Source organism: Oryx dammah, unplaced genomic scaffold, assembly GCF_014754425.2.
Source record: "Oryx dammah isolate SB20612 unplaced genomic scaffold, SCBI_Odam_1.1 HiC_scaffold_25, whole genome shotgun sequence".
Lineage (NCBI taxonomy): Eukaryota > Metazoa > Chordata > Mammalia > Artiodactyla > Bovidae > Oryx > Oryx dammah.
Window position 1 is genome coordinate 22,018,951 of NW_024070209.1, and position 20,706 is coordinate 22,039,656.

Genomic DNA, 20,706 nt, shown 5'->3' on the forward strand with positions numbered 1-20,706 from the left:
GAGGAGGAAAGCTTCAGTTGTGGATCACATACAACAGAGAGCGATTAGGAAGCTCAACTCGGACCATAGGTCAAGCCCAACACTTTAGTTTGCCCTTTTCAGGAATGATGCTGTCATTTGTATTGTGATTTGTCCAATTCCTGCATTTTATCAAATGGGGACAAAGTCACTAAGAGGAGACTATGGGACTAAAGACTATCTCCCAACCCCGATGACTTCCATATGGTTCCTGCCTGCGTGAACACGTGCAGAGTAAGGTAGGCAAAAGACGAAGCAGTGTCCTTACGTTCTCCCCTTCTTGAAAATCACATCTAAAATGAGTTTCTTATACTCTCAGCCTCACTGGCTTAGTGATGTTATCAAAGGGCCGTGTTCTTGCCATCTCTAAAGTCTGTCATTCTCCACGCTGGCTTCATCCTCAGCCTTGCTGCAGTTCTGGTGTCATCATTACACACAGAGACATCTGGAGGGAGAACACAGCAGGTCTCTTTCTAGGGCTCTATCTTGTAGGTGTGTTTATGTGTGCTCAGCTGTGTCCAATCTTTGTGACCCCATGGACTGTAGTGTACCAGGCTCCTCTGTCCACGGAATTTTCCAGGCAAGAATACTGAAGTGTGGGTTGCCATTTTTTCCTCCAGGGGATCTTCCTGACTTGGGGATTGGCTTTGTTTTTGGAGCAGTTTAGACTTGCTCTCACATCTCAGTGACCAGCACTGGGTCAAGTGCCTAAAGAAAAAGTAAAGTGAAGTTGTGTCCGACTCTTTGTGATCCCATGGACTGTAGCCTACCAGGCTCCTCTGTCCATGGGATTTTCCAGGCAAGAATAGTGGAGTGGGTTGCCCGTTTCCTTCTCCAGGAGATCTTTCTGACTCAGGTCTCCCGCCTTGTAGGCAGACGCTTTACCATCTGAGCCACCAGGGAAGTCTAAGTTGCACCAAATTTCTGAGTCCTGCCCATGCGCTCTGGACTGCCTTGGCAGCCGCCCCTCTAGGAATCGTGTGAGGAGTGCACCTTCTTCCCTGCAGCTTCCCAGAAGATCTTCCCAGCTTCCATCCCTCCTGTCTGTTGTCTGGATTGCACTGGGCCCTGCCGGGCTGGGAGCCAGCTCCGAGGTGGACAAGCTGGGGCGTGTGCCTACCATTGCCCGAATTACTGGTCCTGGAAGAGGATTAATTTAGATCAACCATACCCGCCCTCGCAGATGCTGGGGAGGGAGGGGTGGCTAGCTTCCCTTCTCCCGACTATGGGTGGAGAGGATAAATATAAAACTGAGGCTCTATTAAGAAAAAGAGGAGGAACACTGGTTGTTCAGCAGGTAACTCACAGTGTCCACATTGCAAGAGTATCCTTCTATGCTCCAAAGTTGCTGAATGACCTTCCATTCAAGGGCAATGCCATCCTAATTAACTCCATGGTAAGCTGAGTTAGTTCTGCATCATAAACTCCTTGAGAACAGGGGTAGAGATTTGTTCATAGATTTATTAATTGTTTATGCCTTGACTTCTTTCAAAAAGGACTTATATATCGTTCTTTATTGTAAGTCACTTCAATAAGACTTTTAAAATCACAGTAATATAACTAAAGTCATGTTATGAAGGGATGGGATCGAGATTCAGCTTTTTTTATCCTTTCTATCACATACCTTAGTGCTTCGCACATAAAAAAATGGTTCAGAATAAATAAATGATCATCTCTGTCATTGGCTGGGAGCATAAACTTTATGATATACCAAGAGAATCATTTCATAATTAGCAGCCCGTGCTTTCCTGAGGGAAGACATCAGAGTTGCTTATCAGGCTAAGGCTGAGCAGATTTTTCATGCTAAAGGCAAACAGTACAAATGATGATTGACCTTGCCATTGGCAGCCACAGATGGATGGATTAATATCCTTACATTGATATTTCCAGTGAGAAACTTGAGCAGTCAAGAACCATCTAAATGGCATCCATAAAACCCTGGGATCAAAAATATGTGAGTGTAGATTAATGTAGATAAACTACATTATCAGTTTATCCCTGTTATGTGTATATGCAAGACTCTGAAGATTCTTCCCACAAGCTAAACTTCTGGCACCCACTATTTCCTTTGTGTTTTTCACTCCCAATCTAGGAAATAATAAACATATTTATTTCCTTGAAAGTGTAAATGAGTGAAGAGACTTGATGTACTCTTCTTCAGTGTTTAGATTTTAAGCAGAAGCAAAGTCTTCAGCCAAAGAGAACTCTCTAATGGTTAGATTCTAGGTCATGAGATATTTACTTCTGATAATGATGAATTTAGATGGTTCAGGCCAATCTTCCGACTGGGAATAATGGAAAAGCTGGATCAAATATGAAAAACATCTCTTCTAAGGCCTTAAGAAAGTCACAACAGTGACAACTTATGGATCAAAGATCTGGGAGAAGACCCTGAAGGGATGAGCTATGCCTTTGGGGCTGTTTTCCAGTGGAAAGGAGATTCAAAGGCTAAGAATATTAAGCAGAGTTTTTAGAGGCTTACAGGTGAGGCAAACATCAGAGTGAAGGATTCATCAGTGAGGGAGCTCTGCTAAACCCCTCAGATTTTTGTACTGGGATCCCAAAGGCACTGCCTAGAGTAAGAGTAAACTGGAAATAGATTTTTTTTTGGTCAATTTTTATTGGATATAGTTGATTTACAATTTTGTATTAGTTTATCTGATATTGCAAAGTGAATCAGTTATATATATGTGTGTATGTGTGTATATATGTGTATATATAAATTTGTCTCCATTGTTTTTCAGATTCTTTCCCCATATAGGTTGTTACAAAATATTGAACAGATTTCCCTGTGCTCTATAGTAGGTCCTTGTTAATTATCTGTTTTACATATAATAGTGTGTATATCTTACTTCCAGTTCCTAATTTATCCCTCTCCCCCATCCCTTTGGTAACCATAAGATTGTTTTCTATGTCTGTAAGTTTGTTTCTGTTTTGTAAACACATTTATCTGTATCATTTTTTAAAAAAAGATTCTACATGTAGGTGATATCATATGATAAAGATATCTTGTCTTTATCTTCTGAGATACTTCATTTAGCATGATAAGCACCCTGTCCATCCATGTTGCTGCTTCAAATGGCATTATTTTTTTCTTTTTTATGGCTGAGGAATATTCCAGTATATATATGTACCAACTCTTCTTTATCCATTCCTCTGCTGATGGACATTTAAGTTGCTGTTATATCTTTGTTAAGGGACCAGACCTGGACCATGACAGGCTCAACAAGCTATACTAGGCCTAAGATTCAGATTCTTGTAAAACCTGAGTCATGATTCCGGGGAACCACACCCTGGGAAAGTCCCCCATGGAGCCAAACCGGAGCCAGTCCGGATAGGGATGCGGGATTTGAAAATCGTGCTCACGCACGTGTGTGTACAGCTCAGCCAATCATTATCTGCCAGCTGTACTAAGAACCGCTTGTATAAAAGCAGCTGTGATTTAGAGCTCAGGGCTCTTGTCAAGACTCCACTGCGCTGGATGAAATGGGTGCCCTAGCTCGAGCTAGCAATAAAACCCCTTTATGTTTTTGCATTGCTGTGGACATCTTATTCTCTCAGTTTTGGGGACTTGGACTTTGGCCATAACAGTCTTGGCTGTTGTAAATAGGGTGCTGCAATGAACACTGGGGTGCATGAAACTTTTTGAATTATGGTTTTCTTCAGATATATGCCTGGGATTGGGATTTCTGAATTGTATGGTAGTTCTATACGTCATTTTATAAGGAACCTCCATACTAGTCTCCATAGTGGTTATACCAATTTACATTTCCACCAACAGTGTAGCAAAGTTCCCTTTTCTCCACATCCTCTTCTGGAAATAGGTTTTGAATCATGTCAAACCCTGATTGAGTTGTGGTGATTTGAAATTGTGAGTGTCCTTTGTCTAAATTTAGCAGCAAATTTAAAACCACTTAGAAGGAAGATACTATATTGTAAAGCCTCAAATTTTACCTACATTTTTCATATGAGGAAACATAAATTTGTCACCACAGACCAAAAGAAACAAGAGACAAAGGAACCAGATCCATAGAAGATCCAGATAATGGAGTTAATTAGACCTGAATTTTAAAATAATTGTGTTTAATATTTTTTAAAAAAGACTGAGAGGGAATATAACAGCAACAATATTTGAAGATATAACTGGAAAGAATTTCCCAGTGGTGACAAAAAACCTTCAGACCAAAGATATATGTCCTAAGCAGAACTAGTACCAAGAACACAACATAATCTAGAGGAAAACAGATGAAGAATAATAAATTCAGTAAATCTGAATAAAACCAAGGTAGAGAGAGAGAAATGCAGAACAGATGGGACCAACAGGAAGTAAGTGGTAATGTGGTAGTTTAAACTCAAATACATGAGTCATTACATTTGAAATAAACAAGGTAAAATATTCCAATGAGATAAAGATCATCAGACAAGATTAAAAAAAGCAAAAACACCAAAGCCCAACTTCATGCTGCTTAGGAGAGATGTATGTTAAACATAGGGGTACAAAATTTCAGACACTAGAGAGCTAAATCAGACAGGGTTTCAAATGGAATATGTTGCCTGAACTAACTGCATGCAGAGCTGTCTTGGGCTGGGTCTGCACCTAGAAGGTGATTTACTAGGACACTGAGTAACTACTGACTTTTTTACCCAAGATTATAATGTATTTTGGGGTTTAGCTGAAAGTAGAGATTAAAGATTCCTAATCTCTTCATGATGAGATACAATGCTTTTTATTTCTCTGAAGCCTTATGTTGTTGAATGATATGCAAGAATGGAGGGAAGGTGGCAAGTGGATTTTTCTCTTCCCTTCTTGAAATCTCTTAAACCAATGGGGGTAAGACTTGAGTGGTGAGGCAGATGTGGAATTAGCCAGGTAAGTTGGCTGTGCTTTTTCAGGTTGCAGGAAACAGTGACCAGCTTGGGCACTTTTTGGCGATGAGCGTTTATTGGGAGGGTAGATGAGGAAGGAAGAAAACACAGGAAATTATCTCAATAGCCAGGTATTGAGGAGAAAGTGGATCCATAATCAGTGCCACATGTGATACAAAAGGGGTCACCTTCAGAAAAAGAGACACAGATGTATAGAACAGACTTTTGGACTCTGTGGGAGAAGGTGAGAGTGGGATGATTTGAGAGAATAGCATCGAAACATGTATATTATCATATGTAAAACAGATTGCCAGTCCAGGTTCGATGCATGGGACAGATTGCTCAGGGCTGGTGCACTGGAATGACCCTGAGGGTTGGGTGGGGGTGGAAGGTGGGGGGGGGAGGGTCAGGATGGGGAACACATATACACCCATGGCTGATTCATATCTCTGCATGGCAAAAACCACTACAATATTGTAAAGTAATTAGCCTCCAACTAAAATAAATTAGAAAAAACAGGGGGGTCACCTTATCTTCTCCTCAGAAGTCTTTCCAAACTCCTAAATACACGTCGTCTTGGTCTTGCCATTTGAGAGACCATCTAATTATTGGAGGGTGAGGGGGGGAATTTTGACTGTATTATGATCATTATTCATAATTAAGATTTATTTCAGTAGTCATTACTGTGATGTCATCAGCAATACAGTTCAATATAATGAATGCTTTGGAATTATTATAATAATTGTTCAGGGTATCAGTGCTAGCATGATTATTCTTATCCTAACAGGGCAGTGATATCCCCTCTGTACTTGGCTGCTCATTCTGTGTGTCTGGGGGTCGAGGGCTCGAGGAGGAAGACAGCTTTGGTTTTAATGGCACTTCTCGCTCTTCAGTTCCAGCTCATCTGCTCTTCAGTTTTAATTAAGTTCTGCTTTCACATCAGTGAATGCTCCTTCTAGTTTATTAAAAAAAATAAGGGGAATTCATCTAGGGCTTCTTTTAAATTCAGTTGCTGGCCTTGGGATCCAGGATCGCTTAGAGCAGAAGAAAATCATTTATTTTTGTCTTCCAGGGAGGTGAAGTGACACACTGGTCCTGCACCATCTTCCCACACTTCCAGTATTTACCAGAGCTGAGCCCTCCTTGTAAACTTGTTGAATGGAATCCATAGGTTGAGTTTCCTAAGGAGAGAGCCTGGTGACGCTATATTAATTTCATCTGTGCCATTAAATCCTATCCCATATTTTCAATGCACTAATGCACCATTTAAAGCAAGCCTTCAGAGGATCTTGTGAAGTGGAACAGATTCTTTTAGTAATTTAAATAAACCCTGCATCTTTCTTCTGATACATAATTTATACACAGATTTTGGTTTAAATCTTAGAATTTCATAAATTGAATTTCCCTAAAGTGGGGAGTACTTTTAATTTGAAACATTGCCCCAAAGATTCTCCTTCAGATCATTAACTTATTACATTTATCAATATTTTGGCAAAGGACCAAACATTTCAAAGTTGGATGGAAAATGGGAGGTGTATAGCTAGTTTTTTTTTTTTTTTTAACATGCCAGATACCATGATCCAAAAAAGGGAAGAGAAAATTACTCTCGACATATGCTGTTCACAGAAAATGGCACCCCACTCCAGTACTCTTGCCTGGAAAATCCCATGGATAGAGGAGCCTGGTAGGCTGTAGTCCATGGGGTCGCTAAGAGTTGGACAAAGCCTTTGACTGTGTGGATCACAATAAACTGTGAAAAATTCTTCAAGAGATGGGAATACCAGAGCACCTGACCTGCCTCTTGAGAAATCTGTATGCAGGTCAGGAAGCAACAGTTAGAACTGGACATGGAACAACAGACTGGTTCCAAATAGGAAAAGGAGTACGTCAAGGCTGTATATTGTCACCCTGCTTATTTAACTTCTATGCAGAGTACATCATGAGAAACGCTGGGCTGAAAGAAGCACAAGCTGAAATCAAGATTGCCGGGAGAAATATCAATAACCTCAGATATGCAGATGACACCACCCTTATGGCAGAAAGTGAAGAGGAGCTAAAAAGCCTCTTGATGAAAGTGAAAGAGGAAAGTGAAAAAGTTGGTTTAAAGCTCAACATTCAGAAAATGAAGATCATGGTATCCGGTCCCATCACTTCATGGGAAATAGATGGGGAAACAGTGTCAGACTTTATTTTTTTGGGCTCCAAAATCACTGTAGATGATGACTGCAGCCATGAAATTAAAAGACACTTACTCCTTGGAAGAAAAGTTATGACCAACCTAGATAGCATATTCAAAAGCAGAGACATTACTTTGCCGACTAAGGTCTGTCTAGTCAAGGCTCTGGTTTTTCCAGTAGTCATGTATGGATGTGAGAGCTGGACTGTGAAGAAGGCTGAGTGCTGAAAAATTGATGCTTTTGAACTGTGGTGTTGGAGAAGACTCTTGAGAGTCCCATGGACTGCAAGGAGATCCAACCAGTCCATTCTGAAGGAGATCAGCCCCTGGTATTTCTTTGGAAGGAATGATGCTAAAGCTGAAACTCCAGTACTTTGGCCACCTCATGCGAAGAGTTGACTCATTGGAAAAGACTTTGATGCTGGGAGGAATTGTGGGCAGGAGGAGCAGGGGACAACAGAGGATGAGATGGCTGGATGGCATCACTGACTCGATGGACGTGAGTCTCAGTAAGCTCTGGGAGTTGGTGATGGACAGGGAGGCCTGGCATGCTGCGATTAATGGGGTCGGAAAGAGCCGGACACGAGTGAGCGACTGAACTGAAGCGACTTCACTTTCACTTTTCACTTTCATGCATTGGAGAAGGAAATGGCAACCCACTCCAGTGTTCTTGCCTAGAGAATCCCAGGGACGGGGGAGCCTGGTGGGCTGCCGTCTATGGGATCGCACAGAGTCGGACACGACTGAATCGACTTAGCAGCAGTTCTCATTGAACCCAGCATAATTTCCAAAGTTTTCTGTCTTAGCCATCCATAGGGGACCCGAAATTTCATGCATATGTGGGTCACTGAAAAGCATCATCCATTTTTCCACAGTCAGCTGTAGATGAGAGGAAAGAAAATTCACACTAAATTTAATTCTAGTCTCTCTAAGCTGCTCTGATGGTCTTTTAGGTTTTGGCATTGTAGGTCAGTGCTCACTAAGGTCTACGGCATGCACTAGTTAGAACCACACACTTTTTTATAATTCCACTCATTTCCACTAGTTTAACTCAACCCAGGATGCATGTGTCCTCATTTGTGTACAACTCTTTTGTGACCCCAGGGACTGTAGCCTGCCAGGCTCCTCTGTGCATGGAATTTCCCAGGCAAGAATATTGGATTGGGTTGCTATTTCCTACTCCAATTTCCACTGGTTACGCCATCAAATCTGATTAGATATATTCCTTAAGTCTTCATTGTCATCTTCAGACTGGATCTTCCTTCCTCCCTAGAATAGATGATCTATTAAAGACCAGTTAGATTCACTAAATATTTGTAAGGTTTCTAATATGCAAGTAAAGATGCCTAGAGATGGGAAGGTACAACATAAATGTGATTGACTTGACACTTTCCTTTATTGAACCACTGAGGAAAAAAAGAATTATGCTTTTTAAAGGATACTTTTTAAAGTATCCTGTGGTTCTAACTAGACTTCCCTGGTGGCTCAGATGGTAAAGCATCTGCCTGCAATATGGGAGACCCAGGTTCGATCCCTGGGTTGGGAAGATCTCCTGGAGAAGGAAATGGCAACCCACTCCAGTATTCCTGCCTGGAGAATCCCAGGGACGGAGGAACCTGGTAGGCTATAGTCCATGGGGTCGCAAAGAGTTGGACACGACTGAGCAACTTCACTTCACCTCACTTCACTTCGTTTAACTAAAGGACCCCTTCTGTCATACTGTATGGCTTTCTTGTGTGGAGTGAGAGATATCCTCAAGCTGGCTCTCTCCTGCAAGACAAAACAGGAATGATTTCAGGCCTCTACCAAAGGGTATTCTTCTCAGGGTTGTTTCATTTACTTTTTGGCTAAAGTAGCCAGAGTTGTCAGAATAGGACTAGGTAAGAAACTAGTACGTCACAGAAAAGAAAACATTTTCTTTGAAAAAACAGGCTGAATCTAATGGCCACCAGTAGTGTCAAAACAAGTCAGGTGGAGAGGTAAACTGTTTGCTGAGAAATCTAAGATGGTGAATTTTGAGGAAGACATCTAGTAGGAAAAAATTGTGATTCCTGAGCCAGTGTTGGGGGAGGAAGTGCAGTACACTTGGATCATAGTTGAGTTTGATTTCTGGCTTTTCTGCTTAACTCTGGAAGCCTTCATCGCTTCAGTAGTAAAAGGAGGACAATCACACATAAGCAGGTTTATTGGCGATTAGGAATAATATATGTAACATGCCTAGCACAGAAATAGCTGCAAATAATAATGATGATGACAATGAGTATTAATAATATCAGCCCAAAAACTACTGACGAAGTTGACATCAGCATATCCGGTTCCCATGGGTCTATGCCTACCCTTTCCTAGAATTTTGAACTGGATTTTCCCACAGCACAATTCACTACTTATCGTAAATAATCTCATTTTGTTTCCCTTTCCCCAGTTGCTCATAACTCATTCACACCAGCTTTGCCTATCATAATGTTGTGTTTGGAATATAACCAAGTCTGCAGTCTTAAAGGCTGGAGGTTCATTTGATTAGCAAATATTAATTGTGGTCCTACTATGTACTAGGTGCTGGTGATTCAGTAATTAGTAAAAATATGACTTAGTCTCTGCTCTCCTGGCCACTTATAGCTCTGTGGAGGGAAAAGAGGCCAATTAAGTAATCATCCAAGGCAATATAAAAATATAATCTAAAAATAATAATTGACATAAAGGGAGTTATCTGTTGCTGTGAAAGTTAACACAATTTGGGGGTGGAATCTGGGACTTAAAGGGAGAAGTTATAAATTATTGAATTTTCAAATTATTTGAACAAACTTTTTGACATCAGTTACTATTTGATGTGGCAATAAGTAGGAAAAGTAACCCATGTTCACTAAATATCATTCTCTTGACTACTGCTTATAAGGTCATCTGATCTTTCAATTCCTAATAGTCTTTTATGTGTGAAACCTCTAGATATTAAGAATTAGTCCAGTGTCAACATGTATCTTTCTCCTCGATTCTATGGAGAATCAGAGGACAGACTTGTATTACTCTTGTTTCTAGGTTCTAGAATAAAGTGTCTGACCTGTGGACCAAGGACTGCTGCTTTCATTAAGGGAGGTTCTAATAGTTGTGCCCCATGATATCATGATGCTCACTGGCTTTTAACTGAGTTAACTTAGGAAAAGTGCTAAATTAACCTTAATTTCTTCAGCTTTAGTAACCCCAGCATGGATGTTTAACATTGGAAATGGTTTCAAAGGGCTTTGCTCTCTCTTTCCTACACTTGATATTGTCAATGCACTTTCTAGCTTCAGTGGGCTTGCTTCTGCTTGCCTTCTAGTTTTTTGAAAGTTCTTTTCCTCACCTCTATACATGGTTCCCTCCCTAGCTCTTCTAACTTCTTTTAATTCACAAGTGTGGCTCCTTCAAGAGCTTCTTGCTCAAAAAATCACAAAAGAGAAGTGAAAGTCTATTGACTTCTTTTTAACTCATGAAAATTTCAGACCCACAGGACTAAAAGAGACAAGAAAAATCGGTCAAATGCTAGCAGGCAGCCCACTTCAGCTCTCTGCTAGTAGAGATTTTTGCTTTTTGTTAAGTCTTATTTCACAGCATCTCAAAGAGAGCCTGTTCCACAGTTGGTACTCAGTAAATATTTAAATGAGTGATGAACAAACTCCAAATTTGACTTCATCAAATGCTCATTGGCAAGTTTCTCTTCTTTCCTTTGGGATTGTGGAGATAGTTCTCGCTTCTTTCCTTTGGGATTGTGGAGATAGTTCTAGAAGTACAATATAACACAGAAAATCATTTTCCTTCTCTGTCTTGGCTGTAACCTACTCTCTCACCTTCACTGATCTTTAGACATGAATCATGTCAGATTTTCCATCATCCCAGCTTGTTTTACCAACTCACTCCCTATTTTCTCGTTACCCTCTAATTTCTCAAATTAAACTGGAGCTGGGTGCATTTCAGGCTGGCTTAGCTGAGTGAGGATGCCAGAGGGTATTGGCTCATAAATACCACATTGAGAGCAAGGGTGAGTGAGGCAAGAAGGTGTATAATCAGTATGCCATTGGCTGGAGGAAACTAGTCAGTCACTGCCTTTGAAGACAGCTATAGTTAAGATTCAAGAGTGGCCACTGCTGTTAGCATAATTACTATCAATGAAAGTGGCAACTTCCATGGTGAATTAGACCTTGTTTCCCAGAATAGCTGAGATTTCTAATTGATAACACACAGAGACCACAAGCAAAACATGAAGGAAGGAAGGCTATTAATTTTAAATAGAAACTATACAAAGTGAAAATTGAGACGAGAAAATGAATTAAAAAGAAATAACTGTGCCCAGAATAAACTTCTTTTATGGATAATTTATTATGTTTTAGGATTGTGCTAAGCGTTTTATATGTGTTATTTCATGTAATCCTTTACCAATGGCCTAGAATTATTGTGTAATTGGTAAGAAAATGGAGACTTAGAAAGTTTAAGTAGTGGACCATGGAACCAAGTAAGCTAACTAACTTCCCCCACCCCAAATTTAGCCATTCTGTCATTCTAGGTATCTTATGTGGGTACGTTATTATCATTTTGTTTTTTAACTAATACATAGTACATAATAAATAGGTTCATGCTTAAATGTAAATGCAAAACAGAAAATACCTTAAATCTATTTTCTCTCACATTTGAAATAGAGATAGAGGAAGTAAGACTAGGAGAATGTGGAGGTAATGATAGGAGCAGGAAGAACGAGAGGAGAACCTAGGAGAATGTATGTCCAAAATGAGCCTTTTAGGTACGAGCCCATGAACGACATGCCGTGATGTTCTCAAGCTAGCTTCGTAACGGTTGCTAAAGCCATTCTCAGGTTGGGAAAGAGTTCCAAGTATCTGCCTCAATTTCTATTTCATTGATACGTTTTTGAAGAGCGTTAGTATTCTTTCAGGGCTTCCCTGGTGGCTCAGATGGTAAAGAATCTGCCTGCAATGTGGAAGACCTGGATTAGATCCCTGGGTTGGGAAGATCCCCTGAAGAAGGGCATGGCAAGCCACTTCAGTATTCTTGCCTGGAGAATCCCCATGGACAGAGAAGCCTGGAGGGCTACAGTCCATGAGGTTGCAAAGAATTGGACATGACTGAAAGATTAAGCACAGTGTGTGTGGGTACCAATCACAGGTATAATAGTAGAGTTGTCCTTCTGTACTCATGAGGGATTGGTTCCAGAACCCATTATGGATACAAAAATCTGTCAGCCTTCTGTATCTGTGTTCTGCCTCTGTGGATTCTGTGGATTTAACCAACCTCAGATCGTGTAGTGCCATATGTATTTATTGAAAAAATTTTTCATGTAAATGGACCTGTGCTCCAACCCATGTTGTTCAAGGGTCAGCTGTTCTTTTCTCTCAACCATTTCTTGCTCATTGAAGATGATATGCTTGTATACATTTTGGGCTACTTGAATTCATAGTCACCTTTGAGTTTGACCTAAAACTGGGTAACTGGGCAAAAGAAGTACAAGGGCATTTATTCCAGTTAACTTTGACAACCTTCCTTTGAATAATTTTGCGTAGATAAAATAACACTAAATTTAGAGGAAGGAAAACTGACTTTGAATGTAAACAGAGGCACTAAGGTATTATCTAAGGAAATATCATAAATGGTGCATGGCACATAATAAGTAGGTTCATCCTTAAATGTAAATACAAAACAGAAAATACCTTAAATCTATTTTCACTCACATTTGAAGTAGATATAGAGGAAGAAAGACTAGGAGACTGTGGAGGTAGTGATAGGAACAGGAAGAAAGAGAGGAGAACCTAGGAGAATGTATGTCCAAAATGAGCCTTTTAGGTAAGAGCCCAACCACCTTCTTTGTCACTCTTTCACCTCCAGGCCTCCTCCAATATTGTCTCCAGTTCAGACACAAACACAAATGAAACATGAATCTCTGTCTTCATCTAAAAATGACTCACAGCAAGATTGAATTCTGATCTGTATTCCAGATGAAGGCGAGGTCTGAGGTGTCAAGTCCAATGTTTGTTATTGACACTTAGCCATTGATGGAGTCTGACCACTCAGGAGGAAGAGTGAAGAGGACTGAGTGGGGAAACTGAGGACTCCAGATGAAAAGAGTAACTTTGCTGACTTTTCCTTGGGTACGACCAGTCCTAAATTAATCCCAGGCTTCAAATGCAGTGAGGGATGAGGAGCATTTTCTGTAAGTTTTCGATGCCACCAAGTACTTGAGACCCTTTTTTGGGTATTTAAAATGGTTATGAAAATCACGCTTACCTTTATTTGTCAGATATCTACTAGGTCATAATGAAATAGTTTAAATGTATAAACAAAGATTACAGGCTTGTATCTGATTCCAAAGTTCAAGCTATTGTGGACTCCTCTCTCCTCTGTTCAGCCTCCATCCTTGCTTTCAGGATGCCAAGGTTAAAGACTTGAGCTATACACTAGTCATGGGGCAGAGGGACAGACTATCAACAGTGTCAGGCATGGCAGTCAATGCCTTTGGCGATGTAGTTGATGAATTCTTGTGGACCTCAGCTTGTTCAGCACATGTAAGATCTTACTATTAATAAACTGGTTAACTGAGAGGTACTAGTTGCCCACAGACAGACTGCCAATTTTTGAAGAGTAATACAATTAAGCAAACGATTATTTTTTTCTTTGACAACAGCCTTCAAGGATTATGCAATTAGTACTTCTGTCTCATCATCATAAATAGAAATTCTCATGATACCAGCAAATTTTGGATGCAGTGACTCATGGAGAGCTCATATAAGAGAATGCCAGCCAGCCAGTATTTACTCTCTGAGGGTAACTAACCATTGTGGAGGTACAACTGGTGGCAAAGGATGTGATGATTCTAGAGGAAATGGGAAGAGGAAGTGACATTTCTTTTAAAGTACACTATTGACCATCATTGAAATGGCACCCACTTGAATTGATTTACAAAATCACATCACTGACTTCAGAATGTGCTTCTGGGCACTGTGATGAATTATATATAAAAAAGACCTGTGCCCTTTAAAGGGGAGAAAGAAAAGGCAACCTATTCCAGTATTCTTGCCTGGAGAATTCCGTGGACAGAGGAGCCTGGTGGGCTGCTGTCCATGGGGTCGCACAGATTCGGACACGACTGAAGCGACTTAGCATGCATGTATGCATTGGAGAAGGAAAGGGCAACCCACTCCAGTGTTCTTGCCTGGAGAATCCCAGGGATAGAGGAGCCTGGTGGGCTGCTGTCTCTGGGGTCGCACAGGGTCGGACACCACTGAAGCGACTTAGCAGCAGCAGCAGCAGCCCTTCAATGAGCAAACAGTGCCCTTTAAGGAGCATCGTTTGATTGTGCTGCAAATAGAGATTTAAAAGTCTGGTTTTGAACTCATGCTAGTGTTGGTTCATTGAAAGAAGAATTCAAGTTTCCATTAGAGAATTCTACAACCATTTAATAGAGTAATGGGAGCAAAACTCTATATTAGGTGATGTAGAGGAACAGAGATAAGGATGAAGGTTGATGCCTCATAAGCCATAGGGTCCTGTTTGTAGGAATTCTCTTCACCTGGTTCATTGGGGCTCTCAGTAGACCCCACAGCATGATAGACCGTTGTGAACAAGTGTGACATTGTGAAATACTGACTTTTCCTCTGTCTTGGTTCACGTTCCTTTCCAAGGAAGACTCAGTCAGGAGTAGTTTACCTGTAAAGTGATCCCCGGGAGCACAGCTGAGGAACTGGAGAAGGTGAGATGGAATGGAGAAAAACCAGTAAAGTGTGTTGATGAGCACATTGTACTCTGGAGGAACTGGAGAAGGTGAGGTGGAATGGAGAAAAACCAGTAAAGTGTGTTGATGAGCACATTGTACTCTGGGTCACTGGGATTCTCTGAGGTACTTTGTAGGACACGTGTCAGATGTCCTACTGGAGGATAGGGAGTTGAGACATTTACTAACTTCCAGCCCCCGTCAGTTGGGCATTGGCCCTGGGGTCATACATTCCTCAGAATTTTCTAGTGCTGACAAGGCTGAACAGGCTTGAGAGGCTGAAAGGAAATCAGGACCTCCAGGTGGGAGCTGTCAGCAGGTTGGAAACATTTTGCCCTGAAATTCACCTCAGACTAGGGAAGTGCTGTTGATTTATTACAACAGTTGCATGTATTCCCCACAGAAGTTTTGGAAAATAGAAGATAAGATTCCATAATCTCACTTCTCAGAGATGACCACTGTCATCATCCTAGTGTATTTCCTACCCCAAATTGGTTTTTTCATTGTCTACGTGTATTCTATGTATGTCTATGGGAGGGGTTGCTTTGTTTTGTTTGAAATTTTACTTTGTAGGAATGTTACAGATATTATTCTGGGTTTTCTGAAGGAAGAGAGGAAATCAGGGAGCCCCAGAAGCTTAGTCTGGGCTGCTAAATGGTATACCATAGACTGGGTGGTTTATAAACAACAACAAGTTATTTATCACAGTTCTGGAACCTTGAGGTCCAAGATCAGGTTTCAGAACAGTTGGATTCCGGTGAGCTTCCTTTTCTTGGTTGCAGACTACCAACTTGTATTTTCACATGGCAGAGAGCAGAGCGTTCTTTTGGGTAGGGCCTTTTATAAGGAAACACTAATCCCATTCATGAGGGCTCCATCCTTATGACCTAATTGCCCCCTCCTCCTAATACCATCTCATTAGGGGTTAGGATTTAACATGTGAATTTTGAGGGGGTAAAAATATCCAGTCATTAGAACCCTGACAGTAGCAAGAAAAGAAGAAAGAGATTCAACCCAAGATTGAAGGGTTGATAGAAAAGCAACTCCTTGGCCCCCTAGAAATTCAGGACCTTAGGCTCAGGGATGCTAAGGCACAGAAGAAACAGATTTGTCCTTTGGAGGGCCGCAAGTGAGCTGGGGTAGTGATATCTGGGGACAGAGTTGCTGACCAATGCAGACAGACAGTGATTACAGATAACCTAAGGGAGCTCCCTGCTGTTTGGTTTGCACAGTGTTCTGGGACTTTTCCAAAACCATAAGGTGGGGGGAGTGTGCAGAAATGACTGATGTGAATTATCCCATCAGTCCTATGGATGTGGGCTCACAGTTAGCTTTAGTTTGATTAAAAAAGAAATAAAACAAAGATTTAAATTCCAGATTTCTACTGATTTCCAGGAGATCACTCTCCTGTGGCCTCCTTGACTTCTGGTTCCTGAGTTAAATCTCCTGTTTCTGATGCTGATTCAGTTCAGTTCAGTTGCTCAGTCATGTCCCACTCTTTGTGACCCCATGGACTGTAGCATGCCAGGCCTCCCTGTCTATCGCCAACTCCCGGAGTTTACTCAAACTCATGTCCATCAAGTTGGTGATGCCATCCAACCATCTTGTCCTCTGTTGTCCCCTTCTCCTCCTGCCTTCAATCTTTCCCAACATCAGGGTCTTTTCCAATGAGCTGGTTCTTCGTATCACATGGCCAAAATATTGGAGTTTCAGCTTCAGCATCATATTCAGGACTGATTTCCTTTAGGATGGACTGGTTGGATCTCCTTGCAGTCCAAGGGACTCTCAAGAGTCTTCTCCAACACCACAGTTCAAAAGCATCAATTCTTCAGTGCTCAGCTTTCTTTATAGTCCAACTCTCACATCCATATGTGACTACTGGAAAAAGCATAGCTTTGATTTTTTTTTTTTAAGGTTTAAAAATTGCTTAAAGTTTTTAATTTCTATTAGGAAAACATTATCTGAATGAATACCCTAATGGCAAACCACTGTAAAATGTTCTCAGCTGCATTTTGGGCAAAGGGGTAGGGATTATCTTCAAAGCATGCCAGCTTTCTTCACGAGAAGGTCAGAGGTACACTGGTTTGTATTATTACAGCATCCATGAGGTGATCTAAGTTGCTTTTCCTCCAGCAGGGCTTTATGTTAGAAGGGCATTATGCTTGACCTCCAAATTTGGCTGACAGCCTACTGATGAGATTCATAACCTTTGGGTTGCTCTAATATTTTGACATATTTGCTGGGTTCTGGGCCACATCCTGGAAGGCCACCATAACTTCTGGATCCTGTGTGGCTGCAGGGACCTCTGGATCACTAAGTATTTCATTGAGCTCAGGTATTCCCGCCATTCCAGGCATTCCCCCTCCCATTCCAGGCATTCCTCCAGGAAAATTACCAGGCATTCCCCCAGGAAAGCTGCCTGGAAAAGAGCCATACTGAGATCCTGATTGTCTTCTGGCTTCTTCTCCCCCTGGGCTCTCTCATGTTCTTCCCGAGCCTTCTTAATCCTTTCTATTCTTTCTTTGATCTCACGCTCCTCATGTTTTTGCTCATACTTTCTCCGATGTTCAGCAATTTTCTGGGCCCTTGGTTGAACTTCCTTCAGCATCGCACTAGCATCTTCATCATAATCCAGCTTCCAGGCAAGGGCGAGATCATGGGCAACTTCTTCCCAATGGCCCAGAAGTCTGTGTGCTTTCCTTTACCACTTGTGTGGCTGAGCTGAATCAGGATTTATTTCAATAGCTCACTGTCACAGTCTCAGATGGCAGCATGTGGCTTCTATAATTTGATGAAGACACCGGCTCTCTTGGCATACAGAATAGCCAAACGAGGATTTAGCTTGATGGCATCTGTGAACAAGTCAATGGCTTTCTGGAGTTCACCATCATTTAGGGCATCAATGGCAGCCACCTTTTTATCATTTGCCTCATCCACCATCTCCTCAGTTATCTCTACATTTTCATCTCCCATTTCTTGAGGTGCATCAGTGTCTGGTTCAATGATCAATTTCTAGATCACTTTCCTCACTTGATGGTTCATCTGTCTTTGTGTTTTCCTCTGCCTTCTTACTATCTGTTTTTCCTTCCTTGATATTTTCTTCTGATTTAGTTTTATGAGCAGCAGGTGGTATTTTACCCCCCATGCTCTCCACCGACTCCCTCAGGAAGTGCATTTCCTTGGTGTGCAGAATGCTCGGGTCCTAGACAGACCTTTGTTGCTGGTTGCTGCTGCTGCTAAGTTGCTTCAGTCATGTCCGACTCTGTGCGACCCCATAGACGGCAGCCCACCCAGCTCCCCCGTCCCTGGGATTCTCAAGGCAAGAACACTGGAGTGGGTTACATCAGCCCAAATATGCCGTTTTTCTCCTTTACCATTTTCCACACACAAAAAATTGACTTGTTCTGAATACGTCCTCTGGTTAATTTTACTAAAGACTGGGGTCCCAGGGAGAGATCACATTACCCTTGATAGCTTCATGCTATCTTTTCTTTTCCTGTGTCTCTCAAAGAGATTGAGAGCAGAGCAAGAAAAGATTTCTCTTTCAGCAAGAATGGGCTCCACTGGTTCTCTAGGCTGGAGCTTACTCTGATTACTTGTTAAGTATATTCTCTGTTTTTGATCATTCTTCTAAGAAGAAAAACAAATTTCTTTGCTTTTCATTTCATTAGAAGCTGCTAATGACCTTGTGGAACTCCATCATGCTCTTGGAGCCTGATTGTTGTTCAGTCACTAAGAAGCGTCTTTTGCGACCTCATGGACTGCAGCATTTTATAGCCATACATTCTGTAAAATTCCCTTGAGGAAATAGTTCTTCTAGATACAGACAGTGCTCTTCCTAAAAGGTATTCTATTGAATAAAGTTATATATTGCATACAAAACAGCCTCTGCAAGAATTCCCAAGCTGAGTGGTTGAGAGCATTATGGTTGAGACACCAAAGCCAATTTCATTCTTCTCCTCTTAGGAACTCTGGATGATGTTCTCTAGCTTCCCATGTAGTAAGGATGTGACTATGTGATGACTCTGAGCCATGAACCGTGAGCAAAAATGACAGATGTCACTTCCAGGTTGAATGATGTCCATGCTGGCATGCAGCTCTCCAGCTCTCTCTCTGTCATGGCAGCTGCAGCAACAATGTGGTCAGATGGCATAGCTGCAAAATGGGAGCAACCAGGACCATGGGGTCACCTCCTGGAGCAATTGCCCTGGAGAAGGTTTTACTGACTTAGACTTTGAGGTCTATTTGGGAAAGAAACTATTGTTATGTTAGGCCACTAAGATTTGGAGGTTGTTTTGTAACTATCACATATCCTAAATAATGGTTAAGCAGCGATCTAGTTAATGTGACCAAATCTGGTATCAGACTTGCTAGGTTCCATCCCATGCCCTACCACATTCTAACTGTTTGACCTTAAAGAAAATACTCAATCTTATTATTATTATTTTTTTTCCCATGTCAGTACTTTATTATTATTTTTTTATTTATTTATTTATTTTTAATTTTTACTTTACAATTCTGTATTGGTTTTGGCATAGATTGGAATGCATGTACACCTGTGGTGGATTCATGTCAATCTTATTAAACTTCAGTTTCTTCATATTTATAATAATACCTTACCGTACAGGGTGACAACCAGTATGAAGAACTTAGAATACTGTCTGGCACAAAAGAAATCTTCAAAAAGCAATAGTTTTTTGATGACAAGTATGGTGCCTGAAAATATTTAAAAGCCAAAACAAAATTATTAATATAAGCATATAAGTACTCCCAAGCAATTTCATTGCTGTGCTCTTTGTGTATAGTCAGAATCAATTATTCATCTAAAGTAATAGCATTGGGAAAGTTATTCCTTGAGTCAATATATGTTTATTTACTGAGGGAAGTAATCAAATGTACAAACCTAGCTTCTCACATTTGTTGCTATGAATTTGTGGGTAGCACTGTTTTATAAATATTTTAATCTTTTGCAGACATGGTTATGTCTCTTTACTATTCCCACAATAGGCTCCTTTTTTCCTCCCTAAATCTGATTTGTTTTTCCTCCAACTCACCTTTCTGTAAACAGGGGCCTGTCTTGCCTCTTTCATGTGAGCACACACAGCGGTGCATCCTTGATTCTGTCCATCGCCCTTTGTGCTTGTTGTCAGGGTGATGGGGAGGTGAGGGATGAAACAAATGCTTCTGTAGTTTAATGCCTAGGTGACTGGCAGTTTGGTGGGGACCTTAGTAAAGTGAAGGAGACTCATTGTCTCCTAGAGTTGTGGGATTTCAGGCTGGTCAACATGGGGCAGTTTTGTAAGTTTGTGGAATCCCCAGGATGTTAAGGTGAAAACATCCTGTGGCCTTTGAGAAATGGCAGAAGGATTAGGGGCCAATTAAGAGAACAGAGAGGAGTTCTATCATAAGAGGACATTGCTCTGAAAGCCAAGGGTGGAGCGTTCCATGGAGAGTATCTGGTACATAGACACTAAATAATTAATTATTAGAATGAGTAGATGGAAGGGCATGCGGCTGTGCTAAATGGCACGGGCTATTTAAGGAGAACGCAATCGAATCAGTTTCACTCCTGGCTCTATGTTACACCTTTTTGTATTCATTTTTCATTTTACATCTTGTTTTGTTTGAAGTTTTTCTAGTATTTGGTTCTAATTTATTTTACTTTGCTGCCTTAATTCATTTTGAAGCAAAGGAAGATACTTAGAAATAAAAGCATTTTTTTTCCTTAAGCAATCTAAATTAGCATGATTTGAAACAAATCAAGAAAATATTTGATTCAACCTCACCAGGAGATTTCTACCCAAAAGAACATTATTATAAAACTGAATAAGCATGCTGTCTTAAGGACTGAACCCCTGATGCATCTGGAGAGCGGTCATCATTATAAAAGAGATTACAT

The 20,706-nt window shown here is 41.0% G+C and overlaps 1 pseudogene; it reads right to left on the bottom strand.

The window, feature by feature from the left end:
• Nucleotides 1-16,902: 16,902 nt before the first annotated feature.
• On the bottom strand, nt 16,903-19,919 carry LOC120851856 (annotated as a pseudogene).
• Nucleotides 19,920-20,706: the final 787 nt, after the last annotated feature.